We start from the raw sequence: 26663 nt of genomic DNA, 5'->3' as shown, positions 1-26663 counted from the left end.
AAACTTGTCTTTAAATGCCAGCAGTAATTGAAAATTTAATTCTAATGTTAAATATGAAAGTTATTCAGATCCTATTCTTCTCCCTCAAAGGATGCTTTATTGAGGTGAGAAACCTGGGTTTTTTGACCCAAGTTGCTCCAGACTTTCCCCTATACAGACCTTTTCACTGAAAGGCATTTTAAGGACCATTAAAATGAGGGACATCATGAAGAATTGCTCTCAGAATTTATAGCATTAATTTTTAATAGCTTCTGAATTATTCTGTTTATTTTATGGTTCATATAATAACATGGTAGATTTGGTGGCTGTATTTCAGTGCAAGGAATTCAGGTCAGCCCTGCTGAAGCCTCCCTGGTAACAGACTGGTGCCTGTTAGTAGCACAGGGGGGCTTTCTGGAGGGGAGTTACTGTTCTCCTTCCTGTTCTTCTATTTGCCTGTTTTCTTTCTGTCTCTCTTGGTTTGTATGTGCTTTTAAGTACGCATAGCTGTCTGCTCCTTATGTAGCAGTCCTTATAGAATCATTTTTATTTTAACTCTTAAAGATCAATCAAGAACATTTTGAAGTTAAATTTTTCTTTTGATTAACACATCAGTACAATTGAAACAACTTTGAACTAATACTGTATATTTTAATCTCTTGTAGTCATTACACCCAACCAATATAGCATCAAGCACAGCCAGATCACAGAACACTGTTTGGTGTAGTAAATAGTGGGCTCTTTGGGAAATGGAGTATGCGTTCAAAAGATTGGTTTACCAGTTCCATTAATGGTTCTTGGCAGAAATGCTGGTCATGCAGTGTCCTCTTTATTTTAACTTGTGTTAACCTGCCCTCACAAATGGCCATTGAGCTTTTTTTCAAATGAGATTTTATGTTTATATATTGCACTTGGCATGGTCTCCAGTTTATTTTTCCATGCAGAAAATAGTTTGGGGTTGTTAATAGTGTACTTCATAGAGCCTTCTGCTTTAATGGTAGAGTTATTGGTTCTTTTCAAGGTTTTTCTTGGCTGGAAAAACTACTCTTTCAGCTTTCTTTGCTTCATTGCCATCTACTATTGTCTGTTTGATCACTGTATTGGATTTTCCCTTTATGTTCCTGATGAGCAATACCTAATGATGGAGGCTGGAGGAGCCATCAGGGTAACCTGGACACCACCCCAAATTTATGCCAGAAATAAAGAACTTGCTGTAATGCTGAAGCATGCTCTGTGTTGAAGCCTTTTCAGACTTAAATGCTAGTAATTGGGACCATTTGTTGTCATTTATGTAAATAAGGTAATGAATCATCAAATATGCAAAGCAGTGATCTGCATAAACTCTCCAGATTTCAGAACATTTAGTCTCTAACAGTATGGGTAGATTGAAACCAAGAAATATCTTTCCAGGTGGCTTGAGGATGCACAGCTTGGGGGTTTTAGGGGAGTACTGATAAACTCAGGTTACCTGAACTATCATATATAGCTATATAAACATAAATAAATTGAGTTGCAGATTTCTTTATTGCTGTTTTAACAAATATGTTCATCTCTCCAGAGCTGCTTAGACAGCAAGGGATTGAGCAGCTGACTCTTTGTAGACAATTTGCCCAAACCCATGCAGTCAGCATTATGAGGCACTCGATATGGTGCTGTGAGGGCAGTAAGTGACAGAAGGGGTCAAATTCAACACCAGTCACTTGCAATTTTGACACAGAAGATGAGCTCGTGCATCATTTGTGTTGTATCGAGTCAAGTAATACCATGCAAAAAGTAAGGTTTGGTGTAGTGTGATGATGCACATCTTAAATGGGACTTACAGGAAAGGGACAAAAAACACACACCCAAAAATACAACTCTCACATTTTCTGCCTTTGTGTCTTCCCAAATACCAAAAAAGTATGAAGATCACAGGAAACTAATCGGATTAGTTTCTTGATATACTGTTTCTCTGAAAAAAATTCTCACAAATAGACAGGTATGATTTTGTTCTGCTGTTGGCTAAGTCATCACTCCCAGAGCTGCTCCTGAGAAAAAGACACTGGGTTGGTGTAACGCTCTCTTTCTGTGCCTGTTTGCAGTTTAGTTAGTGTCTCTGGCTAGTTAGTTTTAATCTAGAAAAAAAACAAACCAAATGAGTTGTTATTGTAAGACCTATTTATAAAGAATCCTGCATCTGCTTATATGCCTACCCATTTCCATAGGCCTGTGGAGATTTTTCTTACATCTGAGGTCTTTTTCTGGAGAAAGACTGTGATAGTCCAGTCAGGAGTGCCAGAGCTAGAGGCTGCCCCAGACACCTATTGCATCTTACAACCTTCTTCAGAGGAGGACCATTCTCTTCCCATTGTTCTCTTTTCATTGGACTTTGGTCCTGCTTATGAGATCCTGCACTGCAGCACCCATTCCCAAAGGTATTATTGATGGGACTTTGCTGGATAAGGAACAGCTAGAATTCTTCCTGTGGGGTATGAGTGAATTACCTTCACACTTGTAGTTTGTCCTCCTTTCAGTCACTTCTACTTACTTATCTTACTTTTTGGCCCATATGGGTGACGTAGAACTTCAGGACAAAAGAGGACTATTCAAACAATTAAATTGGTTTATCTGTGAATTGCCCACATGGGCAGGATTCTGTCAGTCAAGGTTTGTGTTTGTGCCCTGGCATATCCAGTCTGTTCCTGCTTCCTACCTGCTTCCTTTCTTCTTCATTCCAGGATTTCATTCCAACCATTGTATGGACTGATTTTCTGTAGGGCATATTTTATCTTCTTCAAAACTCTCCATGTTGTATTTTTGATGTGCTAGAGCTCTTTAAAAGGTTGTTCTTTTATTAAGAGGTGGTCATTTGAAAACGATAGTACAAAAAGCTAGAGAAGGCTGCAGATACACTAAAGCAAATTAGCAACTAAAATTTGAAAGTAACGTTTTCTGCAGAGTAAAATGTCAGTGTATTGTTTCGTGTTGCTTCTTTCCCTCCCATTTTTATAGTGGCATTAAAACTAAGCCAGCCATAGTTTCACTTACACAATTTCAGAACCGATATTGAAACTTTAATGCTTTTCTCTTTTATTAAAAAACTACTAATGCTATAAATTTGACAAAAAATATTTTTGCGCACATCTTTAAAATGCCTTAAGAATCTAATGTGAAATAACTGCAGATCTGGAAGTCAGTATTCGTATGCTATTTAATAATGAAGTAATAATGGTAGTGATCTGCTGTGATTTTTAGCTAAGGGGTATTCCTTTAAGAACATATTGAACCTAAGTTCTTATTTGATCTGATTAAAACATCAAAACAAGTGAAACAACTTTGAACCAAGATTGTATAAATTTCAGCTCCTTTAGACATTACGGCCAACCAGTATAACACCAAGACCAGCCAACTCACAGAACACTGTCTGGTAGAGTTTAGTAATGATTTATATACAGAATCAATATTTTGATTTTGTATTCTTCTGTGAGTGGCTGATGTATAGAAAAAAGGTAACATTCTGCAAAAAAAAGGTATTTGTTATGAGTTACATGGGCAGCTGCTCACAGCTGATTGCTCCTTTTGGAATTGCTTAGTGATTAACATCATCTCATCAGGATAATGTACCCAAGCCTGCCAACACAGTTGGCACCAATTGGAAATCTTAGGAACAATCTTGGCAAATACTTCAAATGTTACTGGTGGTGTTTGCACGCAAATGCCCCACTGCTTTGTTCTTCTGCACTGTCTGTCCATGGGTGGATGAAGTTACGTGCGTGCAAGTGTGCGTAGACTTCAGGTGGGGAAGGGAACCAAATGCAGTCATCAAGAGGCACCCTGAGGACAGACCATCACCAGATGAGGTGTAACTATACTAGTTTAGTAAAAAGGTAACCATGATATAGTTCAATATGTGTAAATGCTTTCTTGGTAAGCCATGGACCTGTCTACTGAGGCAAATGCAGGACTTCGAAGGTCTTGAACCAAAGCCAAATATAAGATTCAGAAGTGACAGAATAATAAAGAAAATTCATTTTGCCCTTACAGATGGTATTTCTGGTTTTGGGGCAGAATAGGGTGTTCAGATTCCATAACTGTAAAGTATTCTATCTTTAAGAAAGGTTTTGCTATGGTTCAATTTTCTAAAACTTGAAGAAAAGGAATTAAGCTAGACCTGAAGGGGCTTTTCTGATTTTGATTTTTTTTTTTTTTTTAAAGTCTTGGAGCTGAGATTAAATTTTTATGGCTGAGTAGTAAATCTCTGGAACAGGGTTTCCTGATAGAAATGACAACTCTGCTTTAATTATAGCATCTTCTAGGCAGCTATTATATTACAGTAGGACCCTTAACAGACTTTTCTTTTTAAGACCATATTAAAGAGTATCAGGACTTGCCATAATTACAGCTTGCTTTCTGTTGGGGGGTTCACCTGTCATTGAATGACTGACTAGGTACCTTTTGCATGGCTTATTTTTCCAGGAAGGATGTTTTTAGACTTGTGTGGAATGTTTTAAAATGGCTCTCAATATATTGAACATGAAGCACCTTCTGTATTATGCAAGTATCTCAGAAATCATATACGGAAAAATAAAGCAGTGGCACATAGTTCTAAGAAAGCTTTAACATCTGCAAAATTAACTTGTCACTAATTTTGCATGCTTCAGTTACTAGAAAATGTACCTCTCTGAAGCACTAAACTTTTTTTTTATCACATTACATACTTATCTGTGACTTGCATCTGAAATTGTTTTCATCACTGATCTTGTTCTTTTGGTGCCTATATTTTTTTTTTCATTTCATGCTGAAAATGTTATGCCATCTGGTTACTTGCTCGATTTTGTAAAGAGAAGACTTCATTAATTTACGATTTTAACTTCTGCACCTGCAACTTCCATTTACTCGTGTAGCAGTTGTTGCCTCTCAATAGTTTAGAAACAGTCTGCTGGATTTGAAATATTTGTATATGCATGCTTCTTTCTTCAGATAGTTGCAGGCCAAAGAATTTAGTGAGGCTGAGTAAATACCACATCCTAAACCATACAGCATCAGCTACCATTTTTTCCTGGTTCTCATGTGAGGGATCCTCTCCCCTTCTCAGTTCTTTATGTGCAAATGTAAACTAGAATTTCATGGATGCCCAAAAAAGGAATTTTCAGGCTTTGAAAATGCTTTGTTTGGATTAATAACATCTCTAGTCATGTTTCTTTTATCCCAGGGGCACAAACATTACTTAAGTTAATTGCAGTATAATAACCTATTAATATGCTATGGTAAAAATGCCTTCTGTTAGCTAACTCTTAAGAAATTCTTGTTGTCGTATTTCAGGAGTAATTTATTTTCTGGGCGGGAAAGGGGAGACTTGTATTTTGAAACTAGTAGAACATTGTTTTAAACAGTGTATGGAAAGTGTACAGTATTCTAAAAATATCACTTGTTTACATATGTGTGATTATTCAAAAGCATAGACTGCACTGTTGGTCCCTTAATATCAATTTCTGCTGTGTGAGGCAGTGACAGAGTTTATTCATTCACCCAAAGCACTGAAAACTTCCTGCAGCACTTCACGAAAACCTGACAAACTGAACTACTTTTTACTTAATGGTACGTTACATCAATATGATGTCTCTACCTAGTTGAAGTTGGTTATCTGAAATCTAAGGGAAAAGGGTTTGTGTTTGTTTGGGACTGTTTTTTTTCTTTGCTTGTGTGTTGGTTTAGTTGTTGTTGTTGGTTTTTGTGGTTGTTTGTTTTGTTTTTTTTTTGAAGTAGTTCAAAAGAGTACCTTGGGGTTTCAGAAAGCCAGAGAGCTGATGAAAGCCTTGCTGCCTGGGGAGCTTCATTATGAACCTGTGGTGGAGGGAGCAGGATGGCAGGGAGGGACCTGCCCTGCAGCCGGGGGTGCCCAGGGCTTCAGGGATATGGGGTGGGGAGAGAATCTGCACATTAGCGATGTGGGTGATGAGGAGCTGGCAGCAACCCTGGGGCAGATGCTCTCATGCCATTTCATCCTACGGGTGAAGTAATTTACTGTGTCTAGATCCAGCCCAAAACACAATCATCTAAGCAACCTGGGCTAATGTTTTGGAGTTGTTTTTTTTTTGGTTTGAGGTTTTTTTTTGAGAGGCTTGATGCTCATGGCTAGAATCACCAGCTTCACATCTAGGAGCCTTTGAAACGAACAGATAAGACTTTTTTTAGAATGCTGTGCCACAGACAGCAAGAGGCTAAAAGGCACTAATGACCAGGAGGGAAGCAAAGCCTCCCAGAAGGCACTTGGGCATGGGATAGTTTAACTGCTGGCACTTCGGAGAAAGAAGTTGGAGAGATTTAAAGATATTGAGGCATCCATAGTATAAATAGGGTCTGAATGTATTTTGGCGATACAGAATAACAGAACAGTTGAGATGGGAAGGCACCTCTGGAGATCACCTAGTCCAACCCCTGGCTCAGGCAGGCTCGGATACAGCAGGTTGCTCAGGGCCATGCCCAGTCATGTGTTGATTATGTCCAAGGATGGAGACTTCATGACCTCTCTGGTGAACCTTGTGCCAGTGTATAGCCACCCTCACTGAAAAAACCCCAAAAACTTTCTTTTATGTTTAAATGGAATTTCTTGTATTTCAGTTTGTGTCCACTGCCTCTTGTCCTGTCGCTGGGCACCACTGAGAAGAGCCTGGCTCCCTCTCCTTTACTCCCCATCACATAAGATTCCTCTGAACCTCCTCTCCTCCAGGCTGAACAGTCCCAGCTCTCTCAGCATCTCCTCACATGACATGATGTCATTAGGCACCTGATTGCACCAAGATATTACTGAAAGACACAGAATGGTAGGGATTGGAAGGGACCTTCAGAGATCATCTAGTCCAACCCCCTGCCAAAACAGGTTCACCTAGAACAGGCTGGACAGGAATGCCACCCTCAAAGTAAAGAAGTTCCTCCTTATGTTTAGATGGACCTTCCAGCTTGTGTCTGTTGCCTCTTGTCCTGTCACCAGGCACGACTGAGAAGAGCCTGACCCAATCCTCCTGACACCCACCCTTTAGATATTTATAAGTATTGATGAGGTCCCCTCCTAGTCTTCTCTTCTCCAGACTAAACAGACCCAGGTATCTCAGCCTTTCCTCATAAGAGAGCTGCTCCATTCCCTTGATCATCTTTGTAGCCTTCTGCTGGACTCTTTCCAGTAGTTCCCTGTCCTTCTTGAACTGTGGAGCCCAGAACTGGACACAGTAATCCAGATGTGGCCTCACCAGGGCAGAGTAGAGGGGGAGCATGACCTCTCTCGACCTGCTGGCCATGCTCTAATGCACCCCAGGAGACCACTGGCCCTCTTGGCCACAAGGGCACATTGCTGGCTCATGATCAACTTGTTGTCTGCCAGGACTCCAAGGTCTTTCTCTGCAGAGCTGCTTTCCAGCAGGTCAGCCCCCAACCTATGCTGGTGAGTGGGGTTATTCCTCCCCAAGTGCAGGACCCTACACTTGTCCTTGTTGAACTTTGTTAGGTTCCTCTCCACCCACCTCTCCAGCCTGTTTGGGTCTCGCTGTGTGGTGGCACAGCCTTCTTGTGCGTCAGCCACTCCTGCAGTTTTGTGTCATCAAAGAGTTGCATTTGACTGACCAGAGTATATCTGGGCATTTCATGTGTTTGTGGAACATGTTGGACTTACCTTGTTTCTGCGTGGCTGTGTCTCTGCTGTGAGACAAAGGGCTTCTTCCTTGTCAAAAATGACTGTCAATCAGGATGTTGCTGCTGTCTCAATGCTGAAGTGTCACCTTGATATCCGAAGGAACCAGACTTAGGGCCTGCACTTTTCCTGTCAGAAACAGATGGATAACGTCTCCCTTTTCCCATCTCTTGCTGCTATAGAGAGAGCCTTAGGAAAAATTTGAATTCATTATGTCCTTGCTTTGTGTAGAAATTAAATTATTTTAAATTTATGGGTAATACGACTGCCTGGTTAGACTTTGGCTTCACAGATGAGGGTGCTTTTTCCAAGACCACCCTGTGATAAGGGTGCTCAATTTGGGTGAATGTGCAATGTGCAGTAATCTCAGTAGGATTTTGCTGTAGCAGTATTGATTCAAAAACCAAAACACCATTGTTTATGTGTCAGTCAGAGCTGGGTTTTATACCACAATTACCCTGCGCTCGGGAGCAGTGAAATATGTCTATGTATTATCAAAGGCATTATGAGCACTGCTTAAAAACTCCTCTTAAGAACAGAGTATTGGTGTTTGGTAAAGAAATCATAGCGGAAGATCTTAAAAATAACTGTTTGGAAAATAATCTGAGATATGTAAAGGGAATGACAGTAATTCTTAGGCTCAGTACAGCTGAGCTCTCACATACTTATTGGCTTTCACTTTTTCTCTGCCTTCTTCATTTGTTGCTCACTCCACTTACGTGATTAACTCTCCATTCATCTCCTTGTTTCACTCCTGTTTCTGTTCTCCATCTTCTTCTGCATGACCTGCTGTGCCTGAGCACTGCTAATCAGCCCAGTTACTCTCCTGTCTGTCAGGTCCCTCCTTGAGAGCTGAAGTCTTCCCACACACTTGGAGCTCCTACTGTGTTGATAAAATAATATGCAGAGTGTTATCAATATCATGGCAAGGCAGGCTGCATTGCACTTAATCTCTCCCATTCTTGATGGGGCAACAGAGCAATAGACAATATGCTTTATAGACGAAGTATAAACAATTCCCTTCTTAATGTGGGATTCTTGAAAAAATATATGGAAATAGCATGCAAAACTATTTTACTGGTATCTCAGAAAATGAGGAATGTTCGTAATAGTTTAGTCATTCCTGTCTTTTTGCTTGTTAAGTGTTTCTCCTAAATAACTATTAGTACTTTCGCTTTGGTAGTATTGATTTGCTTGTGTTTGTTCTAGCTTTGAAATAAAATCATCCCTCATACTCTACTATTGATACTGGTTGCCTGGGATATTGAGGAATACATTGTAAATTTCAGCGTGAAGATTTTACTGTAACTGTGATATTGTCTCTGGTTTACACTGTATTTTTTTTTCCTTTAGAAGTTGTTTGCAGAATTATGGTAAACGGAATTTTCTTTTCATGTGACCAAATACTGTGAGTCTTGGCAGCATCCGCTCGTGCAGGGCTGGCAGAGAAAGTTAGGCAGGCTTTGCCTAGGCATTTTCAAAGAAAAGCACCCAGGAACTGAGGTTTGAAATAATGCAGCCTGAGGTCAGGAATTTCTTCTTTGAAGAGTCAGTAGAGAATGTGTTACCTGTAGTGTGCAAGAGGCCAGGAGATTTTTAGGTGTAAGAGTGAAAGAGGGGACTATAACGGGCAATATTCTGTGCAGTGTTATTTCCTAGGCAAAGCCAGTTAATAGTAAGGAATTTGGGCCATTTTTCAAAGAGAGATGATATTCACTGTCGATCCTTCATTTATTTTGGTGAGTTAGAAAATGCAACGGTAGGAGAATATGCATCATTTAATCCGGTTCAAGATCACACCGTGCTTTAACTCGAAGGCAAAGGGATTCTTGACATCCGGCGTTTACTGTAGAGCGCGTAAAAGGCGGTGTGGTTTTAGGGCATAATCATAATCTGCTGAAACAAGAAAGCGTTTGTCTGAGCGAGAGGGTTGGGAGAGGAGCGGGGGAAGGTCCCATGCACAGGGGTAACCCCACGCCTGGGTGGTTTTTCATGTTGTACCTGCGTAGGTGGGGCATTCCCCTTCGGCTCCGGTGCTCCCCGGCGCCTCGTCGACGCACGCCGGGAGCTTCAGAGGGTCCCTGGAGGAGCATCTGCTCCCCACGGCGTGGTTGGGACTCAGCACCCCGGAGCAGAGTCATCTGTTTTACCCCCAGCACACATTTACATTCCACAGGTCCGGGAAACTGTCTGCGTGACCACCCAACAACGCCTGGTGTTTAAAACTGATCGGGCTGGCAGCACAGCACTTCACATCCAGCTGCGCTGCACACACCAACTCCCCAGCCTCTCTGCTGGAAAGGGAGCTGGGAAGGATTTTTATTTTTTTATTTTTTTTTTTTGAAATTGCTTTTGGAGCAGCAGGTACATTCCTGCACAGGCAGAATGGCCAAACCCTCTCGTTTGGCTCGACCTTTGTCCGCTAATACGGCTCCTAAATCGCCTTTGTCTAGGAAAGAAGATTTGAACAGCCGATCACGAAAAATTAGGCTAGGTGAAAAGATTTTGAGAGCTGGCAGTGAAGGAAACCTGGTTAAACAGCATCAGCAAGAGCAGGTGGAAATCACAGAAGTGCTTGTGCCACGGAGGGCTCCTTTCCTGAAAGGTAACCGGTTATTTCATGCTGCAAAAGAAATAATCAAATGCATTTGCAATTACTGCCTTTTTAATAAGCCCCATACATCAATTATTGTAGAATAGGGGGTGTGTATGTATGTGTGTATATGTCTGTGTGTGTGCTATTGTTTCTAAATGACAGATTCTGGTACATAAAGCATTTATTTTGGAAATAAAAGGACTCAAAACATTTTTGTTGTTCATTTGTGGCTGGGTGCTGTATACAAGCTAAAAACGTTGGTCTGTCAAAGTGGTAAATCACAGTCTTTTACAGTCTAAATGTGGCCATGTATCATGAAGCTTTATTTGAAATGATAATTTGAAATTATTAGCGAGCACAAGAAAGATTAAATAACATGAGAAAATAGACATCAGAGCAGGCACAGAATCTCATTCAACCTTGCAAGTAAAACTCCTGTTGGTGAGTCCTAACAAGGGAGCTGTGAGTTGATTTCTTGTATAAAAACTGAACAGATCAAGTGTATTTGGAAAGGCTTATATGCTTTTAGATTTCAAACAAATGTGGAGGATAATGTGAGATTACGATCTACTTTCACTGATCTGTTAAGCAATGGGCTGCAGGAACGTTACCAGTGCCTCTTTTTAACTTAGTTTTTGTGACAGTAGTCCTTAAAGCTGCATTTAAAAGTATCCACTTAATCTGCACCTTGAAAAATGAGGGTAAGTTACCATTCTCTTAGGAAATAAAAGCAGTAGTATTCTAATGGCTCTTCTAATAGGTTTTATATATTTAAAGATGAATGAGAAGCAGAATCCTTTCAACCCAGAATAGAAACTGCTGCCCCTCCATCCTAAATCCATAGGAAAAAGACGTGTGAATCACAGACCTTTGTAACTTGAAACTGTGTATTTTCATTGCACACACATGGCATCCAAGGTTAGTTTTTATTCCTGGCTGAATAAGGTTTAAGAGATTTTTTTTTTTTTCCTGCAGTATGACTTTTATTATTTCACAAAGAAGGGAGAAGTGATGACACCTAATCTTATTCAGGGAGATGGATGATCTGTTTGTTTCTACAAAGGAAACTGGGTCTGAAGCACTTTATTAAAGGCAGAAGAGAGCAAATAGAAAAACTGGAGGTGGGAGGGCTTAAACTTCTGGTCTCACTCACAGACCATCTTGCTTATATAGCCATGTAATGTGGAAACTCATTTTTGATCTTGTGATGTATGCAAGGAATTAAAATCTTTATTCCAAAAAAGAGCAGATGCACAATACTTTCTACTCTGGTAACCAAATGTGTATTGATGCTATAGTAAATTATATTTCCCAGTCAAGTTTTATAAAATTTTAAAACTTTCATAAAAATCCCTGTAACAGTAGGGTGTTCACCAAGTTAAAGGGTTTTAAACAGTAGTTTGTCCTCTTTGTATTCTCTCATTTATTTGGTGTGTTGAGGAAAGGAAGTTGTAGGATTTCCTAAATGATTCTATCATTTACAGAATAGCAAGTGTGTCTTTTTAAGGGATGTGATTTTTATGGAGCTCTTGGGGCCTGCTTTTACTCATTTTATTTAAATGGTTTTGGGCTATATAGTGCTTTGCAACTAAAAGCAAGGGTTGCGCTCACTGCTTAGTGTTTCAGGTGAGATTTCTCTAAAACTAAAACGTAGTGGCTCTCAGTAGTGCTGCAATCTGGCACGTGCTTTTAGTACTTGTGGAATTATGCGTACTGGTTTTTGGAGCATGAGTTAATCCCTGTTAGGTCCTGGCTCTCTGCATTGGGATGATTTGTGTACATTAGGCAAGATGTTACTGTGAGTTGTTTTTGCAAGAGGTGTTGAAGAACAAATATTGATTCTTCTGAAGGAGCGTATTACAAGGGAGACGGAAATGAGGAGCCTGTGGCTTTTCTCTGAAAATGGGACTTGCTGCATGGAGCCAACTGAGTCCAAGTGTTGGACAAAAGAATTTGGAAGATGTTTTGTGAGAAGCAGGTGAAGAGCTGGGTGTAGTGGAGAGGCAGCAGCTACGGCAGAAGCCAAAAAAAAACAGTGAAGGTCAGTGCCCTGGGACGAGGCTGAGGAATGCAAGAGTTTGAGAAGCAGTCAAAGGGTGTTCAAGTAGTCTTGATGAGGAACAAAGGTGGGAGAAGTGCCAGAGGGCAGGTATAGATTGAGTGTGATGGCTGAAAGAGAGGTCAAAGGTGAGACCTGCCATGGGAACAGCTCCCATGGCTGAGAGCTCCCATGGGAAGAGGATGGGGCTTGGAGGAGAAAAAATGGCAAAAGAGGAGTGGATTTTTAGGAATAGATGGGTCAGAGGGGCTGGGATGGGGAAATGGGAGTGGGAGGCTCTGTCAGGGGGGGACTGAGGTCCTGATCAACCTGACATGGAAGATTGGGATCTGTTTGACCAACCTTCATCTGTTGTCATGTCATGTCAGTGAAACTCTATGTGAGTTTCATGTCAGTGAAACACATGTGTGTTCTCCCTTCGAATCCCACTCCGTTCGCAGGAGAACAACCTGTGAGCACATGACTAGTTCCTACTAGTGAGTTTGCATGTCTTCACGTGCAACACGATGGTATTTCTGGCCTCTTTGAAATTCTTTTAAATTAAACCCAAAGAGATAACAGGTATGAGTGGTGTTGACAGGCACAAATCCAGCAAAGCTCAGTGCTTAACAGATAGGGAATCCAAAATTGCAGTTACAATTGTAATGGGACTGTAAAACATGATGACAACTTATTTTATTTATGACTATATGTTGGATTTTTTTTAATATAGGATCCCCACCCTGCATTGTGCATGGGATGAGTTATCCTTAACCAGTATGTCAGATTGTATAGGCAGGGAGGCAGCTTGTGGCAGAGAGAAATGAGGGCCTTATAGGTAAAGCCATTAAAGGCTGAAGTGGATCTCTCTGCCACAGAGCTCTGTGTGGTGTTGGACACGCTGCCTCAGCTCTCACAGGGCAATGCTGGCTGTGTGGGTTTGCTTTTCATTTTAGTTTTCAGATGTGCAAGTCGGAGACCACGGATCTGATTGCAGTGCTGAACACACATAACAGTAACTGAAGTCAGTGTCAGCTGTGATTTTACTGCATGAAGTACTGACTAGTACAAAGGACTCAAGAAAGTCATCTTGTACTTATCCGTTGCTCTTCACCTGAATTTAATGAACGTCTTTGGCCATAATTTCACTGGATAGCAGCTTCTCATCTTGCTAAATAAGGGAGGAAGGGGTAGAGTAAGATGCTTACTTTATAGGAACTGTTGTGAGAATGTCATTTCACAACTATTTATCTGCTTTAATACAGTAATGAGGAATGCTGGGGCCCAGGCTACAAGATTTGTTGCTGGGTCCTCAGACCAAGGTCTGACAGGCATGGGGTATGTGAACCCCAAGTCCACATCCAGAACAGTTAAGGTGAAACATCTGACTCCATACGTGTGAAATGAGCCCTGTTCATTTTGTGCAGAGAAGGAGACGATTGGCAGCATCCAGGATGTGTGAGGGTAAGGAAAGGCTGTACCACAGCACGTGTGCGTGCGGGGTGGGAGACGGGGTGGCAGGGACAGTCTGAGTTTTGGCATTTCCCACCTGGTGAGTGACTATCTTTGCAAACTCAGCATCATTTTAGGTTTTGCTGGCTTGAAGAAAAAATGGAGATAGGTTAACTTTCCATTTTTCATACTCTCTTTCAAGACTGAATCAATTAAAATATGATTTTTTCACCTCTGGGATATGTTACTGATGGGAGAGCTTTATGAATTTATCACCCATACTTTCCTTCAAGAAAAGCAGAGAATATACTAATGACTGTCTTTTCAGTTTCCTTTCTCTGTCCCATTTTATTGAGTTATGATATTTGCTTTAGTATTTGGTTTCACATAGTTTCACTTTGTTTTATTTTTCACTCTGTTTTTTCCACTAGATTTTCCTCCCTTGTTTCTCCTCTGCACTTTACTTTGCAGACTATGGTAACTGGAATGCAAGGTGAATACTTTTAGACTAAAACTCTTGGTATCTCATATTCAGTTGGATCTGAAACTAGACAAAACTGGTTTTCCCCGTCCCTAGTTATTAGATAGGGGCCAAAGGACTTTAGGGATATAGTGGGATTCATATCTATGGGCTCTTCATGCAAAGCAAGCAATAATGGCACCATAAAAAGCAGAATTAATTATGTTTTCCCCATTTTATTTTTATTACAAACTCCAACATAACAATGACTATATAATCCATATGTGTATTACCAATTATCTCCAAGCTTGTTATGGTTTTTAAATACAGAGATACTGAATCATGGGCAAAGTCTGGCAATGATTCTTTCTGACATTCAAGTAATATCTATGGAATTTTTAAGGCCAAGGACTTTATCTGTCAGGAACTTCCATTTCACAGTATTTCCTGACAGAGATGTACCTACAAATACAGAACACATGTAAGATTAGGAGTTAGCCTTCCAAGGAAGTTCATTATTAAAAGAATAGCAAACCAAACAATGTTTGTTTTTAGCCTACAGTATTTGTGTTTCCTCTGCAACTGTTTAATATTCATCAAGACAGAGAAGACAGAACTTATAAGTACTTGTATATACAATTTTTCATTGTCTGACAAATTCAATGCTGTCTTTTTTACTGCCAGTACTACTTCAATGTTTGTTTTTAGCCTACAGTATTTGTGTTTCCTCTGCAACTGTTTAATATTCATCAAGACAGAGAAGACAGAACTTATAAGTACTTGTATATACAATTTTTCATTGTCTGACAAATTCAATGCTGTCTTTTTTACTGCCAGTACTACTTTTTTTTTTTGCTTTTAAAATGCAAACTTTTTACTGCAATCTTATATTTTTTTTAAAAATAACAAATTTTACTATGTTATACAGTAGTCTGAAAAACTGCAATGAAACTAGGGTTGGTGTCAGATGTGTGCATCCTAATACAGTTAATTGTTCAAAATTTAAAGCTTGAGACATAGCTTTGCAAATTGATCAGGAATGTATTATTTCATTTTAGTATATTTGTATTAGAAATGAACAAATATCATGGACTATTAAATATCAAGGTACAAAAGAATTCTAGATAAAAGCTTTTCAAGCTGGAAAAGAACATTGTTAAAATAACTCTTGGAATTTACAGTTGCATTGCAGAAACAGGGATCAGGTATGAGACAGTAGACATTCCTTCATCATCAGTGTACATTTATTTTTATAGCTGCTGATGTAGGACTTCATCTGGAGGATGAATAGGGCAACTGAACATGCTTCCTTCCAATTAAGATTATGCAGTATGTAAACTGGAGTTATGGTTATTGAAAACTGAATGTCTGGACATTTTTTTAGGTAAGGAATGATAGCCCAATCTCTGTTCTCATTTGCTATGAGGTCATGACTCCAACTTAAGCATAAAGTATACCTTACATTTCTTTTAAGCATGGTTTCCTGCAAAAATTGGTCATGTCAAAACTCCTTGGCAGGCTTTCCTTCATCGGTAACCTTTTGACCCATTATCTAAATTTGTGCAATTATGATGGAGAGGTAAGTGTTTTAAAAATGCTGCATTTCTATGATATACTGTATACACTGTATGCTGTACAGAATACATGTTCTGTACCTGTCAAATAGTACATGTCTATATTTTTCTATAATTTTGTGGAAAATTGCTGGCTGGGTGGAGAGGGAAGACCTGATTAATATCATGTTCAGGGAAAAGCTGCAGTGCGTGCTCAGCTCTTAGACATCAGAGAGTTCACATGTGGGTGAGACCTCATGAAAGCCATACCCCAGGGACAAGCCTGGATTGGAGCTCACAGCTCAGACAATTCATCAGAGAGGGAAATTCAGACTGTGGAGGAGATTGCGTGAATTCTGATGGAAACTTTTTGGACCTGAGTGCGTGCTGCAACCTAAGGATAATTCGGTTTACAAAGTCAGTAGTCAATCAGAGGAAGAAAAAAGGCGCATTGGAAATCAGGTTATAGCAGTTGCACTGCTTAGAGAACTATTTTTCAATTGCAAAAGTATATCCACTTTGAAATCTTTTCCTTTGGGATTTGGAGGGATTGGAAGGAGAATGCTATACATCCCCTTGGGAAGCTCAAGATCTTCCACTTCTTATACTATCAGGGCTAATAATATAGGATGGGAAAAAAACTCCACCAATTCCTCCCACAACTAAAGAAAAGCGCAAACCATCTAGATGATGAAATTTTGGAGAGGCTATATTTTGGGGGGAAGCTAGGTGTAATTTGTTTGAAGATTGATTTTTGTTTAAATCGTGTCTCTCTGAAATCAGTCAGAGGTTTTGAAGTTTAGAATAAATTAAGGAAATGAAGAGGTGGTACAGATTGTAGCTACTCAAATGTTCCTTATTAATAGATCCATGTTCCATAACGTAACTTTTCAATATCACTTTCCCATATGTAGGATGTAAGTATGTTTTTCATACAGACTATATAACTTTTTAATGTATGTACAAAATTTATAATGATTTAAGAGTGTAGTGCTACCCTCTGGACTCTCTCAGGTTGGCCCATTTCTCCTCTAAAGTACGATTTTCGAAGCTGGACATGGTACTCCACCCCTGAGTGCAGTGGAAAAATTACATTATATTTCTTGCAGACAAATATTTGTAAATCTTAGTGCAAGTACATTTTTTTTACACAATGGCATTGTAATGTTTTAAGCATCTGATTAACTCCTAGAGCCATTTTTGCTGTTAATCATCTTTTAAACCTTCTAGGCATTTGGAAAGTTCCCCCCTGCCCCCGGAAAGATGATCATCCTAGCTGATCTTAATTCCTAAATCCTTTCTTGCCTTTTAATGTTAAGAACAACATTGGCATTTTTCAAATCTTCTGATAGTTCACCCATCCTGAGTGAATTCAGATAAATATTAAGAACACAGACATTTTTACCATTTAGTTCTTAGAGGGCCCTAGGATGAGATTCATGAGACCCAGCACTCTGGTTTCATCCTTCTCTATTTAGATTTTATTGCTGGTATTAATTACGAAAGACACATGGTCACAGCTGACTGTCTTAGTGAAGTCTGATATGAGAAAGGCATTCAGAATTCTGCTTTCCCCATGCCATTTGTTAGAATCTGTCTTTTCCCACTGATTAATGGATCCATCTTTTCTTTGCTCTTCCTCTGACTGCTAAGGCATTTATGCAATAAGTAGTCATCCAGGCCTGCTGCTCATTTTAAGCAAAGTCCCGGGGCCCAGTCATGATTTCACCCTTTTTACTCTCTGAAAAAAATAAAGTGGTTACGTATGCTGCTTAAAAAAAAAGGGGGGGGGGCGGCGGTGCTGGGGGGGAAAGAAAAGGCAAAGCTGCAAATACACGAAAAATCAAAACATCTGGAATGCACAGCTAGCTGGCTGGACATATGCAGAGTATTAATATCTAGGTATTTAAGAACAGACAAAGTTGTGCTATTACTGGGGAATGTGTGTTTTATGATAGCCATCTCCTGCTGACATAGGCTGTGGTTGTGTCCTGGTTTAGGTAACATTTATCTTGGGCCTGATACTTTGAATTTGTGAACAGGCTAATGTCTTTGCTGTGGCTCGGACATACAAGAAGCTTCCTGGGCAGTGAAAACTTTGGAAAGAGGACCTGCTCAACCTTCTGTCTTCCAAAACTTAGGTTTATCTGCAGCATCTAGATGTGAGATAGATACACTTAATTCAGTTGTTTGAAATCAAACTTCGTATGCACTTCTTGTTGGAAAACACAAGGAAGAAGGTTTAGCCAGGGAAGGTGAGACTGCAGCTGCAAGTTTGGAAAAGGCCTGTCCTGCCTGGCTGCATCTTGTCCATAATAGGACCTGGAATGTGCATCGCCTCCTTTTGAGAGTTACTTGGTGGTGATGTTCTCCCTGCCTGGAGATGCTCCCTCTCTCCCATTACATATGGTTCCCAGTGCCCAGCAGTTAGGACCTCTCTCTCTTGCAGATCTCAGTTTCATTAGGGCAGAGGATAAAAGCCTAGCATAGCACCGATGTGGGTGATCAAATAGCATCTAAAGGGGTTAACATTAATCCAGCAATTTGAGACCAAAGTCCAACCTCCCTTAAAAATATTTCCAGTGCAACAAACCCTGTGCTGCCTTATCAGTTATTATTCTGTAATACAGATTTACCAATGAAGCCCTGAGTGAATGATAAATGACCTCATCCACATGCTGGGCATTCCAGGCAGTGTTAAAATCAGGCATTCAGTTCATGCACTAGCCATGTAAAATCATGTGTTACACTTGGCCATTTTCCAACCTGCACATCTCACTGTGATTTGCTTTTGCACTGACCACGTGCACATCATTTGTAATTAAGTGAGGCTCAACCGCCACCTTCCTCGTGCTTCCCACTGTTATAGTTATGCAGTTATGTGATCCAGTTTAGCTCTGTGCTGATTTGCCTCTTAAATTACCATTTGATTGCAATTCGGATAATTATGTTTCCCATTCTTCAACCTTGAACAGCTGAGGTATCACCTGGAACACCAGCCTTGGCCTCAGGGATGCTCCCTGACCTCATCCTTCGCAGGGCTCTGTAGCTCACAGCCCCATGTTCTGCAGTGATTTGCGTTGCCCATGGTTGGACAAGAGGCTTGTTGTGGGGGAAGGCTGCAGCTTTTGGGCAAATCAGAGTCACGACATGAAAAAATATCACTACTCAACTTCGGAAGTCCTTTAGGAGCAAGGAAATTATTTAAATTGTACTGGCTTGAATGCTGGTTAAAATAGGTCATTCTGGCACCAAAACATCCTTTATATACCTGTGTAATGCTTATGCATGGTATATGGTGTGTAGCACTGCAGAAGTCATCCACTTGCAGCTGGGGTAAACACATGCAGCTCCCAAGGAAGTTTCTGAAGGACACGGTGTTGGTAGGAGTTGCCATGAAAGTATCAGACTGGAGTTAGCTGATCAGGAGATGGTTTTAAGTAGAAAAATAATATAACTGGAACTGACAAAGCAAGTGTATGTTCTGTGTACTGCTTCTCCTGGGCACTTGTCATGTGTAAACAGAATTGATTTTGTGTATTCACTGAATGCAGACTATCCCAAGCTATGAGGCTTATTAGCTTATGTGCGAGCTACATGAGTTATGAGACACAGCCCAACTTGGGTCTTGAGTACAAGAGCCACAAAGTCAAAGGATCAGATCAGAGGCTGCAGTGAGTTTTCACTCTCCCTTTTTATTCTGCTGCAGAAAGCCTCTCCCATATAACCCAATGCAAGTAACAGGTAGATGGAGGACACTGAAATAGCTCTGGAAAAGAATCCTTAGATACTCAAAATGTTATTTTCTTGATAATCTCAAGCTTTCTGTCTAAAAGATGAATATAGAAGGGTTGCTATTTTCTTCTTGGAAGTTTGCAGAATGGTTGTATTCCTAATCAAGAAATCAAATTAACATGTTTTCATAGTATACAGCTAAAGTTAAAGTGGTAACTTAGTAATTTCTCCTGAAAAATAATGTCTTCCCATTGCCTGAGGAAATGTATTTAAACAAACCTTACTGTCTTTGTATTATAGTGTGTTGTTTGTTAGGTTGTTTTGTTTTTTTTAAATATCATCAATTTGATGTTTATCACTGTGTGTAAATAGAAGTGCAAACAATACTTGTGCCAGGTAAGGGAGTTCTTTATTTTTGGAGGGGTTCAGAGGCTTATCAATCATACAGCTATTTCTCCATGAAGGATATCTCTGTTCAAATGCTGCTGTGTCCTAATATAATCAAAAGCATAGTGAAGAGAAGTTTAACTTACATAAATATTTTGGTTTGTTTTCCACAATCTTACAAACTAGTCTTTGCTAGAAAATTGTGACACAGTTCTGGAGAGTGACTGTAATTGACCCACGGCCATGCTTGTCTTCACAACTGGTGAAATTAGGGAATAGTCATACTTAGCATCAGGGCAGCTGCTGCTAGTTAGCTGTATGGTTTGGAGCAGACAAAACAATTCCTTCTTGCTTGACTGACAAGTTATTTTAATACAGTGTAAATGAAATATTTCAGTGGTGTTCCTAGCTGCCTGAAATCCCCTTGGCTGCCTTACTGACATCACCTCCTCGAACATAACGCTGATCTTGTTGCTTTTTCTGAGGGTATTAGGGGTTGCTCTTTCATCCAGTCAGCCATGGAGCTACTCCCCAAAATCATCAAGAGCTTCATTTTGCAATATCTTCCTGTTTCAGGGACTGGGGACCTGTAGTCATCTTCTTTATTTAGTAATTCCTGTTCAGCCTTGCATAAAACCTGCAATTTTTTGAGACGTCGAAATGGACTAGTTTGGGTTTTTTTTTTTGTTAACTAGTCACTGAACATGCAGAAAATCATCTTTTGTCCAACAAGGGGAGATTTCCAGCAGCGCAAAGCTGAAGGGAGGGCAGTGCGGGCAGCTCCAATCTGCTTCTCCAGCACATGGAGCAGAACATCGCTCCATCGCAGCTGGCCCACAAAGATCCACAGAGGTGAGCTACAGTAGTAGTTTGATAATGATTTCTGTATTTTCCTCTCAGTAGCAGCACAGGAGTTAAATTTCAAATGGTAAGTTACAACTATAAAAGCAGCGATTTGAATTTCTTTAGTCTCTTCCCTTTTCTGCCCATAAGCACGAGTCTTATCACAGATGACAGGGTGTAGAGATTTTTCCAAGCCTGCTGTGAAAATATTGTTAGGACATAGCAGGTGCAGCCTTAATTTTCACTGTTGATCACCAGTTGGTCTTTTCACTCTAATACCAGCTGGTCTTTTATCTTCTTCAAAAAGTTGTGTAATGCTTATCATTACATTGACTTAAGCCATACCCATCACAGTTGGAACTGTTCCGTGCCGCTCTGTGGCATGTAACAGCTCATATCTTTATATCCTATATAATCTATATATTTATTACATGTAATAATTCTGATAAAATGTCAGATCTCAAGCAGAAGCCTTGTCATGCTGCATTTTTGAAAGTCAAACCCAGCGTTTACTGATCATTTTACAATGGTGCTGATAGGGTGTGTGGCTGATGAGCTTAAGTGTTCAGTAGTTTCTGAGACAGTGTTCTGCAGAGATACGAGAGGAAGTTTTCCCAAGTGTCCTTATCTCTTCAGAAGGCACATCGTATCTCATAGCAGTAAGGAAATGCAACCAGCTGATGGAACTAGATATTCTTGCATCATTAAAGAAGTTAATATATGAGATGAAAGATCTCTTAGATTGTGACAGGACTATTTAAAGGGAGTTTCTTAACCCTCTAAAGAGATTTTGAGCAAGTTCATTTCTGGTTTTCATCTGTGTGCTTGCTTAAAGGACATTAAAAGCAGGTACAGACCCAATTACAGTTTGAATTTTCTTCCACACACGTTTGCTGTAGCTGCCATGAGGATATGTGATGGAGTTAGATGGAGGTGACCTGCAGCCAATGTCAATGTTGAGCTGCAATCTGCTTATTGCCAGATCAGTGGTACCCAGTCAAAAGATGTGTTTGAAAAAACTGTGCTTCAGTATGCAAAAATATAGACACAACCTGTGCGGATGGGCCAGTGAGGACTCCCTCACCTTAGCCATGCACCAGGGTGTCTTTGGGGGAAGAGGACTCCAGCAGTGACAAAGGTTGGGTGGTAAGTGAAAGGCACTGTAAGCGAAGGGACTGAGGTGTATGTTAGCAAACTCTTTAGAAGCTGAACTCTGAGTCAGAATTGGTAGCAAAATCTGTATCTTTTTTTTCACCATGCTGATATAGGGTTAAAAATACTTGAAGCCTTTGTAGAGGCTTCAGAAATTTTTAAATGAAAGCTGATATACATGCAGACAACTTATAGTTTCAATGGAAAAACTGAATAAACGTCTGCTAACACTTGTGTTTAAGATGGCAAAAATACTGTATAAGATTTCTTTTAAATTACCACAAAATTACTCCTACAGAAATTGATACAAACACCTTTTTCATCTTCAGTGATTTTCTAAAGAACACATTCCATAACATTAAAACTGGTTTTAACTACTTCAGTTTTAATTTTCTGAATTATGAGAAAAAATTAAACATTCACTGTTTCCAAGGATTGAAAGAAGTATGTTTAAGCCCTAGGCTTTTCTCTTTTACTTTCTCAACTCACTGCAACGGGACTTAAAATAGACTTGAGGTAAACAAAGCAAGCACCCTCCCCATTTATTATATTAGGTGATCTTAGCGTAGTCAAGCCTTGTAAAGTCAGCATTGCATTTAAGCCCCTTGGGAGCCTGGTAGCTAGGGAAAGACAAGCAAGATATATATACATTTTTTTCAGAAGGGAAGTGCTATGAAGCTGACAGAGCTCTTCTCGGTACCAAAAAGAGCAAAAAAATCCAAACAACCAAAGAAAATACTGGTTTTGGATGATTCAATATGAAATGCATCCTGCCTGCATTGATACCAAAAGTTTTCGTAAATACTGTTAATTATCAGATGATTTTACTAAACCAAAGTGATGTGTATTCAGCAGTTCTATTAAATGGTCATAGTCAATATTCGTAGGTAAGTGGATTTCCGTTTCTTGATGTTTCTTGATGTGTGGAACAACCAGCTGTAAGGAAGGGGAAGAAGAATGACTTAAACTAGCTGATTTAAATGGTTACTCAGCTATTTGCTAGCCAGGAAAATTTTTTGGACTCATTATTCAGGCAAGTCCAAGTCCATAGGCTTTGTTTTATAGCGAACAAGAGTTATGATTTCTCCTAGCCTTAAAAAAAATTCTTCTACAGCAAGAGTAATGCAATTCCTTGTCATTTGACTGATTTTGCTTTCAACTTCATCTGTCCATAGGAGTTGGGGTATCCTTCATTTGTCATTAGCAGGCAGCCTGAGGGCCCAGTTGCTGTGTATAATTAGTACCGTTTCAGCCCTCCTGTGAGGTTATGAGCCTGGGGAGCAGGTTTCTTTGCCCAGGTGTCTTCTGATGGCTGCACACACCCATTTCACCAGCCCAGGGGAGCAAGGGCTCGTTTCTGTGCTGTGAGTTACGTTTGCAGCCCCAGCCCAGCTTGCCACAGTCTCATCTGGACAATTGATGAGCTGCGAGGCTGAGCTACAGCGAGGACACGAATGCTTTATTGCACGTGGCTGTCTAGCAGGTGTGTACGTAATGACAGTAAATAACATGGACTAAAAACATATCATCATGATCAAAGTGCCACAATAATATAACACGCTCTGGCTTAGGGTATATTTACTGTCTCTAACATTAGTTTTTAAAATTGCAGCTTGGTTAATCTAATGGTATGGCTGTATATTATGAAAGATTTCCTCTTAATATGGTAATGTGAGTATTACCTTTAAAAGGTTCTGTTATTTCTTTCGTCCTCTTTCCAATACATTTGACTCCAGTGAAAGCCCTTTTAACCATTTTTGCAGTTTATAAAGAAATGTGTCCACTTATTAAAGCCAGACATGCCATTTGTTAAAGGAATTGCATCCTGTGAGGCATCCTGGAGAATGTTCCTTTCATCTTTTAAAAACGGCTTCAGCTAAATTACATGGGTATTCAGTCTCCCTGGATAGCTCCACTCACTTAATGAGTGTTGTAATGCTGACTTTAAAATAAATAGATATTTGGAAGGAGCATGTTCCTCCCTGCTATGCTGAAGTTCTGGTATTTGCAGTATGGTGAAAGATGCCTTACAAATGTTGTATCTGGACAATTCAGCATAATGCATCTACAGACAACTCTGCTGGTTCTTGAGAGTCTTCTCATTGTAAATCTCCACTCCCTGAGAAGTCATTATGGAGGACATCTCCCTACCTGCCTCTAGTCTGATAACACCACAGTGCCAAAGCAAAAGTTGTAACTCATTAGTGGAATTCAGCTTCTGTTTAATGCCTGTGGAATGTCATTGTAGATGTAGAAGTTTACAATGAACAACTTGAGAACAGAATTTTGCCTCGGAAGGTGGTGGGCAGCTTTAATTATAAACAAAAACACAATTTCGCTTCCATGAGAGAGTCATGTAGGCCACATAAATACATTGGCTGCCTGTTGTATATCTTGTGAGCTCTCTGTGGCACTTTTGTCTGAAGCTAAATGGTGTTCTCGGGGCCAGCAAGGACAGCAATATATTTTCTTTCAGAGCTGCTCCTTCAATTGGAGCAGAGAGCTAGAGAATGTGTGCTCTGAAGACTGCTTCCTTGTCACCTGGGTTTATCCTGTCTCCCTCAAAGTGCGAAAGAAAATGAGGAGTGGGAGCTCCTGGGATGTGCTGAAAGCCTATTTGTGGTTGGTCTTAGTATGTATGCAGAGGAGGCTGCCGTGAAGCTGGGGTGTGAGGTGTCAGGGTGTCTGGAAGGGGAAGTGATGAGCTGCACTGTTTTCATTAACATGGCAGTTCTGGAACTACATGAGTGCCTGTGGTACTGCTGTGGGCACACGCAGCCCTTCAGTGTTTTATAGACCCAGATGCAGTGCTAAACCTCCCAAGAATCAAACCAATATTAAACATTGTTTGTGGGCTTGTGTTTAGAAGAGTACAGTAAAAATGCTGTTTAAAGGAACAGGGAATCCTTTCTGAAAGGTCACCAGTTGAATGATGGCCCTCATTGTGCATCCCGGGAGAGCAGTTTGTGATACATCCAAACCTAATGCCTCGTCTCCTCCGTGGGATCTGATTTTCTTCTGACCCTTGCAGGCCTCTAAAGGTCTGCCCAAAGCCTGGCGTTCAGTGGGGAATGAATCTTCTTAAGTAAGGTATAAGTGTCTGGGAATTGAATCAGGGTGGGGTTAAGTTTGGCTTAAATGCACTTCAGCAAAATGTATGAAACAGTGAACTGTAAGACATATTTCACAGGAAAATTCAGTGGCTCTAGCAGTGCACCGGTGAGAGCTGCCAACATAAAATGTTCAAAAGCTTTAATTAAAGACACCCAAATTATTAAACTGCTTAAGGATTGTAACACTTTTTAAATGTGTAGGCATTGCATTCTTCATAATTTGCTCTCTGATTTTGAGGTTTTGGTATTCGGACTTGAGAATACCATACGTGTACTTCATACCTGATATCCAGAAACTTACTGTAAAACAATGAAAAAAAGGTTAAATAGTAAAATTGAAAGGAAGCTGATATCTAGTATAATCACACAGCTGACAAGTTTAGGCTTGAAGAAAAATCCCAGATACTGTAAGGCTCAGGAAGAATCAAAGGAAGTCCTTAGGAATGTATCAAAGCAAAACTGAAAAATGCATGGCTGCATTTGTTACGATATTGTATTTGCATCTCGACTGTGCATTTAGCAAGAGGAAATCTCCCATTAAAAAAACCCAGTGTTTTGTAGTTTTGTACTGTTCTGTCTATATGATTACATTGCTATAACGTAGACTTTGTCAATGTATTTGAATATTGCTGTGTTTATGCTGAAGCCATTGATACTAGGACAAACCAGCCCAGATAGATGCAAGAATTAGCATTTTTAGTTGAGTTGATCAAAATGACTTGGAAATCTGAAAAGAGTTGTATTTTGGAGAGTAAATAGTAGAAAATGTGAGTGTTTCAGAAACGGTAAAATGATATCTAGAATCAGGCAGTATATAATTTCTTTCTTAGCCCCAGTCTGAGGAACCTGGAGGGGGAGGCACTAGCGTACATTGGCGAGTGCAACATGAGCTGGATGGTTGCTTTGGGTGATGGAGAAATAGATAATTTTGCTGGAAAGTTATACAGGATTATTAAAGAGAATTGCTAAGTTGATAAGGAAGGAAAATCTAGGACTCCTAAGAGAACTGTAGAAAGAAGCCAAAGCATTCTTAAGGTTTTGGGGAAACAAGAGATGGGAGAAGGCTTTGGAATTGTACAGCTGATTACCTCTGATAAAGTGTAGATGATATTGAAGGGATAGTTTGAGATCTGTGTTACTTTATGACTGAACTGATAAATGATAACAATTGGACTTATAGAAATGATGAAAAAGAGAAGTAGAGGTTAGGAATTTTTGGTTGGGCTATGCATCTGTTGGGATGGTATTGTTAATGCATTAAAATGTTAATACTTACACTATATTAATGGACCCATTGTTTTAAAATTGTTCAGTGTTGTTCTCTACTGTTGCCAGCATTTTAGGTGCATTAAATTACATAAGCAAATAAAATGAAAATGTGAGCACAGGCATCCGAGTTCCTGCATATTGGGTTTAGATTGCAGTCATTATGGATTACCTGCAGAGTACAGATGGGAACACCAAAGGCGATCTGGAGAGAAAAAGTTTGCTTCCTGCAAGGGTGTGAAATAACTGAATCTGAATAGACACCAGAGAGGAATGGGAGAAGTCCTTATGAACGCTATTTTGAGTGATGAATGACTTTGTGAGACTCCTGTTGGAGCAGATCAAGAGTGAGAGTAAGATGATGGGGAGTGGCAAAGGTGAGAGCTGAGATGATCTTCAGTAGATCTGTCAGCCTCTAGAGAAGGA

General features: G+C 40.0%; 1 protein-coding gene across 2 annotated transcripts in view; it reads left to right on the top strand.

Moving 5' to 3' along the window:
• The window catches only part of KIAA1217 (KIAA1217 ortholog), a 357518-nt gene that overhangs the window by 99601 nt on the left and 231254 nt on the right, over nt 1-26663 (top strand). The window contains exon 1 of one of the 2 annotated variants that reach the window (XM_014946368.1): nt 10149-10247. The exons of the other annotated variant lie outside the window; for it this stretch is intronic. The gene's annotated coding sequence lies outside the window, so the exon portion shown is untranslated. Of the gene's footprint in view, nt 1-10148; nt 10248-26663 lie in introns of those variants that run through there. 2 annotated transcript variants of the gene reach the window in all.

The sequence above is a fragment of the Calidris pugnax genome, unplaced genomic scaffold (assembly GCF_001431845.1).
Source record: "Calidris pugnax isolate Ruff unplaced genomic scaffold, ASM143184v1 scaffold19, whole genome shotgun sequence".
Lineage (NCBI taxonomy): Eukaryota > Metazoa > Chordata > Aves > Charadriiformes > Scolopacidae > Calidris > Calidris pugnax.
The sequence above is the reverse complement of the archived record's forward strand: the minus strand, read 5'-3'. Positions and strand labels throughout refer to the sequence as shown.